Raw genomic sequence first — 7,366 nt, 5'->3', positions numbered from 1 at the left:
GAACTCCAAGTGACTGGGGCGGTTGGCCCAGCTTCGCTGTGGGTGACACTGACACCAGGGCCACCCTGGCGGGGGGATTTGCCTGCACTGCACCCCCCATCACAGGTACACCGGCAGCTCCATCGCCCCCGTGTCACCATCATGGTGGTGGCCTTGAGCATCTCTTGCAGTCCACCTGGTATGACCCCAAGAGCACTGTCCCCATGCTCCTCTCCGTAAGCCGACACATTTTTCTTCCTGCAAAATAAGCAGCATTTGGAGATGTGCAGGTGCCAGACACCCCCTGACTCTATTTTGCCCCATGTCCGGGGCAGCTGCTGGGCAAAATTTTGCAGCTGCTGGGCAATGTCGCTGCTCCCCTGGGAGGTGCTCGGCTTGATCGAGGTTTTAACTTTGAGCCATTCCCTTCAGCAGATCAGGTAATTCCCTGCCTTTGAAATGCAATAAATTTGGTTGCAGGCTGTCCTTAGTTGTAGACCTAACCAAGAGGTTTGGGTGGATAATTTATAAAGGGCAGTAATAAAACAGCCTGCGCAGTTTAGATCTCAGTCAAACTGCAGTGCCTTGCGTCTGATTTTACAGATAATTTTTATTAACTTAGTACCTTTGTACCAGAAAGGTCTGACAGGTTTCTTATGGCTGAGGGCTCTCCTGAGCAAGCGTGTGTGTTCCGAAGAGGATCAGAACCACATAGTGCCCGGCCGTGGAGATCACAAACCCTTGGCAAACCCACCTTTTCCCGGAGGCTGGGGCTGCAGGGAGAGGGGCCGTGGCAGGGCAGCGCTGCTCGCCATCCCTGGCCGCCAGCCGGCTGCCGGCGCAGCCTGGCACCGTGCGTGGGGACAGCTGGCGCCTGAGAGTGCCGGTAATTAGAAATGGTTTGCTAACAAATTTCATTCCAAGCCATAATCAGCAGTAGGCGAGTATCCATCCCGAGCATCCCTCTGCCTGGGGCTGAGCACCTCACGTCAAAGAATATGATTGAAAAAGAAGGAAATACATCCTGGGCTGTGCGTTGTAGCTGTGGCAGAGAGGGATTTCCTCGCTGGAGAATGCGTGGGGGTGCGTGGCTGTGGGCTGAGACCATGGCAGCCCCCCGGCCATGCTGTGGGTGCGAACCCCTCGGGGACACCCCTGGCAGCGGCTGTGCCTGCGCTGCCATCCCAGTTCCTCCTACCAAGGAACAAAGTCCAGGGGAGAGCGAGAGATGGAAACGTGGTGGCCATCCTAGTCACACTTTGTGCGCAGATGTGTTTATCTGCTACTAATTATTATCCAAATGATTTGCATCTTCTCTCGGACTCGGCCCAACTCCCCTTTGTGAGCGAACCGCTGCCTATTTTTGCCTCGCTTGTTAAATGAGTTGCTTTAGCGGGTGAATTTTGCGGTGCTGATTCAGAAGCTGCAGGACAATCTCCTCTAAGACCCTGCACCCTCTGCTGTGGCTGTGGCCATGGGATGGGGGGAGATGGCCTCGGGGACCTCCCACAAGCAATGGCCACTGGGTTTGCGTTGTTTTACTCAGAGAGCCTTCATCCCGATGCTGGGGAGGATGGGGCACAGGGTCAGTATGAGGTCCACCGGGTTTAACCGAGGGATTGTAGCATCTTCTGGAGCTTCTTTAACAAAACAGTAAGGCTGCTTCAGGTGTGTAGTGCCACCGCTACAAACAGCTCCCAGCAAAGGTGAGTCTTATTCCTAACTCATTCTCCCAGGCTCATTTTTCTGTCTTCACGAGAAATGCAAATATGGATTTTAAAATAGTCATTAACAGCTTCAGTGGTAAATATTTAACCCAGCAACCTTGTACTTTCTCCTCCCTCTGTCTCCCGGGGGACGTGCACAGTGGAGGTGAGCTGGCGGGAGAAAGTGCAGATTATGCAGGTCTTGATAGATCACTTTGGTCCTTTTATCAAAGCATCTTCCTACCCGAGTTATTTCCCCCCTGCTTCAGCTGTTCACTGCCTGAGCTGGCCCTGGCCCACTGGTGGGCACTGTGTGTGGGGGGGTTACGGCGGGGTTTTCTGGCGAAGGTTCAGCCCCCTGCAGGGGAGGGCTGTGTTGGGGACACAGCGTTAGGAGTCACCAAACCCAGGGCTGGCTAACGGGGCACCGCAGCTCTGGCTGCCTGTCCTAGCAGAAATTAAAGAGAATTTGTGTCTCTGAGATCTTAGGAGGCCATGACCTGGAAGTAGCTTTTAACGAATGGAGACAGTCTTGAAAAGTCCCTTGCAGACCTTAGCTGCAAGGTCAGACCTTACCTGCTCTGCGCCTCACTGATTTTAATTTCCCACACGAGCTGCTGGCTAATTCAAGCCAGAATTGTGGCTTTATTTTGTTTTCCAGTTCTTATCTCCAGGTGACACGGAACTGCTCCCCATCCAAACTGCCAGAACAATTTTCACCCGACATCCACACCTTTGGTCCTGGAGTGTTCGAGGAGGGACCACGCTCCCATTACTGTTGATAGAAAAAGGCACCCAGTTGGCTTCCTATGGAAGCAGCATGGAAACAGGGATAAAAGCGATTGAAACAGATAGCAGGGCTGCGAGGGGATGCTGTGAACAGAGCATGCTTTGATTAACACAGCAATTAGAGCATCTAGGGGAGCAGGAGAGAGAAAGCTGTCCAAAGGGGTTTCAGTCTCAGAGATTCCTGGTGGACTCTTTCAGAGAAGTTGTTATATCCGAAGAAATTTGAATTTTTCCCAAAGAGGTGGAAGCTGCTCCTCCGCTGGCACAGGTGCTCCCTGCCCCCCCCTGCAGTGGGACAGGGTGGGGTGCTCGGGTGGGATGAAGGGGTTTTCCTGCAGCCAGCGACGAGCAGCTTTTCATTTACTCACTCGGGCATGTTCAGTACTAAAAATGTTGCACCCAGCTCCAAAACCTGAGTGACACAGCCCGCATAAGAGATGATCTGAGTGCTTTCCTCTGCTGTTTCCCACATGCAGGACAATGCTGACAGATGTGGGAGGGCGGTGGGGGTTGATCAGGCCCCAAACCCCATCCCAAGGCATCAACATCATCACTGCCAGCTGCTGGAAGGCACAGCCAGCGTCCTTCTTCCTTGTACTCCAGGGTTAAAAGAAGAAAAAAAAAAAAAAAGGGAAGGGAGAGAAACTGAGTTCTCGTTTTGTTGCCATAGCAGCCTTCTGGATTATTTAGACTGATAGCATTTGTAAAAATTCAACAAACGGTAGAGGATCTCTTGGAAATGGGAGCAGATGTAACATTGCGTGCCATATGCCACTGGGAGAAAATCTATTGGCAAAGGCAACATCATCAGAGTGAAAGCCTAACCCATATTGTGCAGTGGAAAATGTCACTTTCCCTAGATTACAGGGTAGAGCTATAAAGCAGAGAAAATTATGTTCACATATATAATTGCTGAAAGACGTTCAGCAAAGAGCCGAGCCGCTGCTGTGGGAAGGTGGGCTTTTTCTCCCATCCAGAACTTGATGAACCGCCATGTGATACAAAGAAAAGGTTGTTAACATTAAAAATTAATTAACCCTCACACGCAGCTTAATGGAACTCACTCCTGAGAAATCCTGCCCGCACAATAGATGAATTATAAGGGTCTCTGCGAGAGCGGTGAGTAATAGCGCCCTTGGAAAGCCTCTGGCTTTATACCCTGAGCTGCTGCTGCAGCAACCGCTGGAATAATGACCGTGCCTCTCAGTGCCCCGGTCTAACCAGAGAGCTGCTAAAGGCACTGGAAAGGGACCGGCATCCTGATGGTGCTGTGGGGAGTTATCCTGGGCAGGGGGAGTTAACCTGGGCAGGGGGAGTTAACCTGGGCAGGGGTCGGGGCGAGAGCCTGCCGGCGCCAGGAGGCAGGGGGCACGGGGGCTGGGGGCTGGTGAGGAGGCTGTGGGCAGGGGGCTTCTCCCCGGCTGCACCCTCGCCCCATCGCTGCTGAAGCACACGGCACGATGCTGCCCGCACCTGCAGCTAGCGCACGGGTCGTGCCAGAAAGTCACAGGAAAGCTGAGCAGGCTGCGAAGGTGCTGAGGGGATGGGGCACCTCCCAGGCGGGGAAGGGCTGAGCGCGTGGGGCTCGTGTAGCCTGGAGAAGACTGAGAGGGGTCTTACCAAGGCCTACAAATATCTTCAGGGTGAGTGTCAGAAGGACGGGGCCAGGCTCTTTTCAGTGGTGCCCAGCGACACGACAAGGAACAACGGGCACAAACTGCAGCACGGGAACTTCCGTCTGAATAGGAGGAAAAACTTCTTCACGTTGATGGTGCTGGAGCCCTGGGACAGGCTGCCCAGACAGGCTGTGGGGTCTCCTTCTCCAGAGATGTGACCCTGTGCGACCTGCTCTAGGTGACCCTTTACTGGTCTGGGTGGTCTCCAGGGGGCCCCTTCCCACCCCAACTGTTCTGTGATTCTATGATCTGAGGCCAGCCCATCCAACACTTGGGGGGTGGAAGCCTGGTGGGGGGAAGCTGTGGTTCTCAGGGGTCTCCTATTGCTTGGTTGTGATGTTGATGAAGAAAGCCCTGGCAGCTGCCTGCCCCTGGCATTCCCCACCAGCAGCTTCACAGGGCAAAAGTTCCTATTTTCCGTAAAACTCACTGCTGGTGTTTGCAGGAAGCTGAACTCCCCACTTCGGCACATTCTCCCCAGCTCTTCATTGCTCAGAAAAAAGGAGAAATTAATAATGATTTTTAAAAAAAGGATAGAAACTTGTTAACCCACAGATTTTTTTGATCAAGAGCAGTTCCCTGGGGTAAATAAGAAGCAGCAGTGGGGGGATGGTGGAGCTGGTTTCCCCCCGCAGCTGCCGGGGAGCACGGGGACCTGTCCCAGTGCCAGTGGTGGCCGGGCTTGTCCTCCCCACGCCTCTCCCCATGCCTCCAGCAAGCCCGGCCATCACCCTGGGCACCACTGCCTGTGGGCGGCTGGGCTTTTTTTTCCTGTCTGCTTTCAAGGGAGATGTTTCTACCCGCTGGAAGTCTTCACGGCAGTTTGTAATTTGGAGCACAGCTGCGAGGACCACCTCGCATCACCAGGACCCTTCGCTGAAGCTCCCTTCGATGGAGAGGCAGGTCAGCAAGATTTCCCATCACATCTCACCCAAGGAAGTGATGATCAGCCCTTCAGTCATTAAACCCCAATGTGAATATTTTACGTCTCACCAGCAAAATAAACAAATGGGGGAGGCGGCAGAGCCCTACCAGCCGGTGCTGCCGAGCCTCACCGGGCGCCCGCTCCCCCCCCATTGGCGCACCACACCCGGGGTCATCTGCTCCTAAACCGAGTCCTCTGATCTCCCACTAACACAGCAAATCTGCCCGCTTCCAGGCATGCCCAGGTACCTCCAGGAACATGAGCCGATCAGGGCTTTCGGAAGCCAGGTGGAGCGATGGAAAACCCCAGGCGAAGGCTGCTGCCAGCTCCGTGCCACCTTGCGGTGCCGGCACCCGGCGCGCAGTGCCGGGGATGAGCTGACTCTGGCCGAGACATCAGCAGCGCTGCTGAAACCACTGGTGTCCGCACCAACACAGCCCCGCATCGGCTGAGCGCGGATGTGATTACTTGCTTTGTCCTACATGTATATTTCTAGGAATCAATAGCTATAATCTCACCAGAGCACACCTTAGCATAGCCTAATAAATCATTTTTTCCTCGGAAGAGACAAAGAACAGAAGTTTTCTTGATGCAAGGACCATCCCGAGCACCCCAAGCAAGGAAAGCTCCAGTTCCAGCCAGGGCCACCAGCACCCCATGGGTCCCCTCCTGGCCCTGCACTCTGGAAGCAGGCTGGGACCTGCTGGGGCAGCACCCGGGGCTGGGGGGCAACTGGGAGAGGAGGTGACTGGGACCTCTCGCCCCATGCTGGTGTGTCCATGGGCAACAGTGAGAGGGACAGACCCCGCTCAGCTTTACCAGGGGCTCCCTGCATGCCCGGGGCTTTGCAGGAGCTTCTGCTTTGCTGCAAGCCACCAAAGCCCTGGTGTCACTTCCCTGCTTCCACAACTCCAAAGAATTCTTAAAAAAAAAAGTGATTTGGAATGAAGAAACCACGATAAAAAAAATGTTGTAGTTTGCAGAGCCACCGAATCAAATGCTATGGCACGGGGCTCACACCAGTCTACTCTCCAGCCATTTCTTTCATAGCGATGATTTTTGGAGCCTGGATTTCTCCTGGACAATGTCCCCAAAGGCAGTGTCAGCTCAGGCGACGCTCCTGCTGTATCCTTCAAACAGCCAGACACTGAACAAAGCCAAGGCTGTGCAGAAACCAGTGACAGCCTTGGCAGCCTGGCAGGCACTTCATGTGCGGGAAAGAATAAAAGATAAATAAATACCTGCTTGGGTGGGTGAAGGGATGGAGCTGCCGGTCGGCATGAGCCAGATGGGTGGGAGGTGGGAAATTTGGGGATGAGCAGTGAGACAGGCCTGGGGAAATGGTCATGGTCACTAAAAAGAAGCCTTTTTCCCTGCAGCAAAATGTGCCTTTTTTCCCGCCTGGGCTGCTCGGCTGCATGGTTTCATATGTCTGTTCCCAGGGATGCAGGGCGATGGCAGCATTGCCGACGCTGATAAGTCCTGGCGGAGCGGATCCCATGGCCTGGGACCTAAAAGTGCCACCATCACCATCTGGCTGTGGGACTTTGCTTCCCAGGGGATGGCCGCAGACCTGGGAGAGGGCTGTGGTGGAGCCCCCGCCAGCACTGCATCCAGCAGGGATGCTGGGCAGGGGGGAGGTGGGCTGCCTCGAATCCTGCTGGGTGCTAGAAAAATATTGAACTTAATCAAATCAACTCAGTGGAGCAATTCTGGGAACTGAAGTCGAATAAAATTATGAAAGTGTTTGCTGGAAACAGGGGCATTGGAAGGGCAGGGGCTTAAGTTGAGGCTAATTGTGCAGCTTGCCCCAAGTAAATGTATGAAATAGGAGACATGGATCTTCTGCTGCAGAGGAGCTGGGGGAGGGATTTGCAAAGCCCCTGCAAAGCTTTAAACAATGAAAGATCCCCAGGGAATGTTTTCTTTGGTGGCTTTGACCCCCTTTTTCCCTGCTTGGGAGCCAACCATGCACACACGGCTTCCTCAAATGTTTTCCGAGCTATTCCCGTGTGCTCGTGCATAAACAGTGATTTTTAAATACTCACCTTTAGCAAGCGACCTGCCTGACGGCGCTCTGTGGTGCTCTTCGCTGCTTCCCAGGTCTATGAAAAGTGATCAAGGAAAATCAGTCACATCTCAGGCCAGGAAGCCCCTGGGGATGTGTGGAGCTGGGCACCCCCAAGCCAAGAGTGCTCGTAGCCCAGCGCTGGGGTGCGGTGACACCTGCTGCTCTCAGGTGCTTTCCTGGTGTCAAAGTGACGCTGCAAGATGGGAAGCGTCTTTTCATT

At 53.9% G+C, this 7,366-nt stretch overlaps 1 long non-coding RNA gene across 2 annotated transcripts; it reads left to right on the top strand.

The window, feature by feature from the left end:
* The first annotated feature begins 1,215 nt into the window (after positions 1-1,215).
* LOC114012404 (uncharacterized) lies at positions 1,216-5,626 on the top strand. Of its 2 annotated transcripts, XR_008749681.1 has the most exons (4): positions 1,216-1,685; positions 3,524-3,593; positions 4,117-5,053; positions 5,310-5,626. It is a non-coding gene; the product is annotated as an uncharacterized LOC114012404 (long non-coding RNA). The 2 variants fall into 2 exon arrangements; XR_003554812.2 differs by having other exon boundaries at positions 1,216-3,593.
* Positions 5,627-7,366: the final 1,740 nt, after the last annotated feature.

This window comes from Falco peregrinus, chromosome 13 (assembly GCF_023634155.1).
Source record: "Falco peregrinus isolate bFalPer1 chromosome 13, bFalPer1.pri, whole genome shotgun sequence".
In the NCBI taxonomy this organism is placed as follows: Eukaryota; Metazoa; Chordata; class Aves; order Falconiformes; family Falconidae; genus Falco; species Falco peregrinus.
The sequence above is the reverse complement of the archived record's forward strand: the minus strand, read 5'-3'. Positions and strand labels throughout refer to the sequence as shown.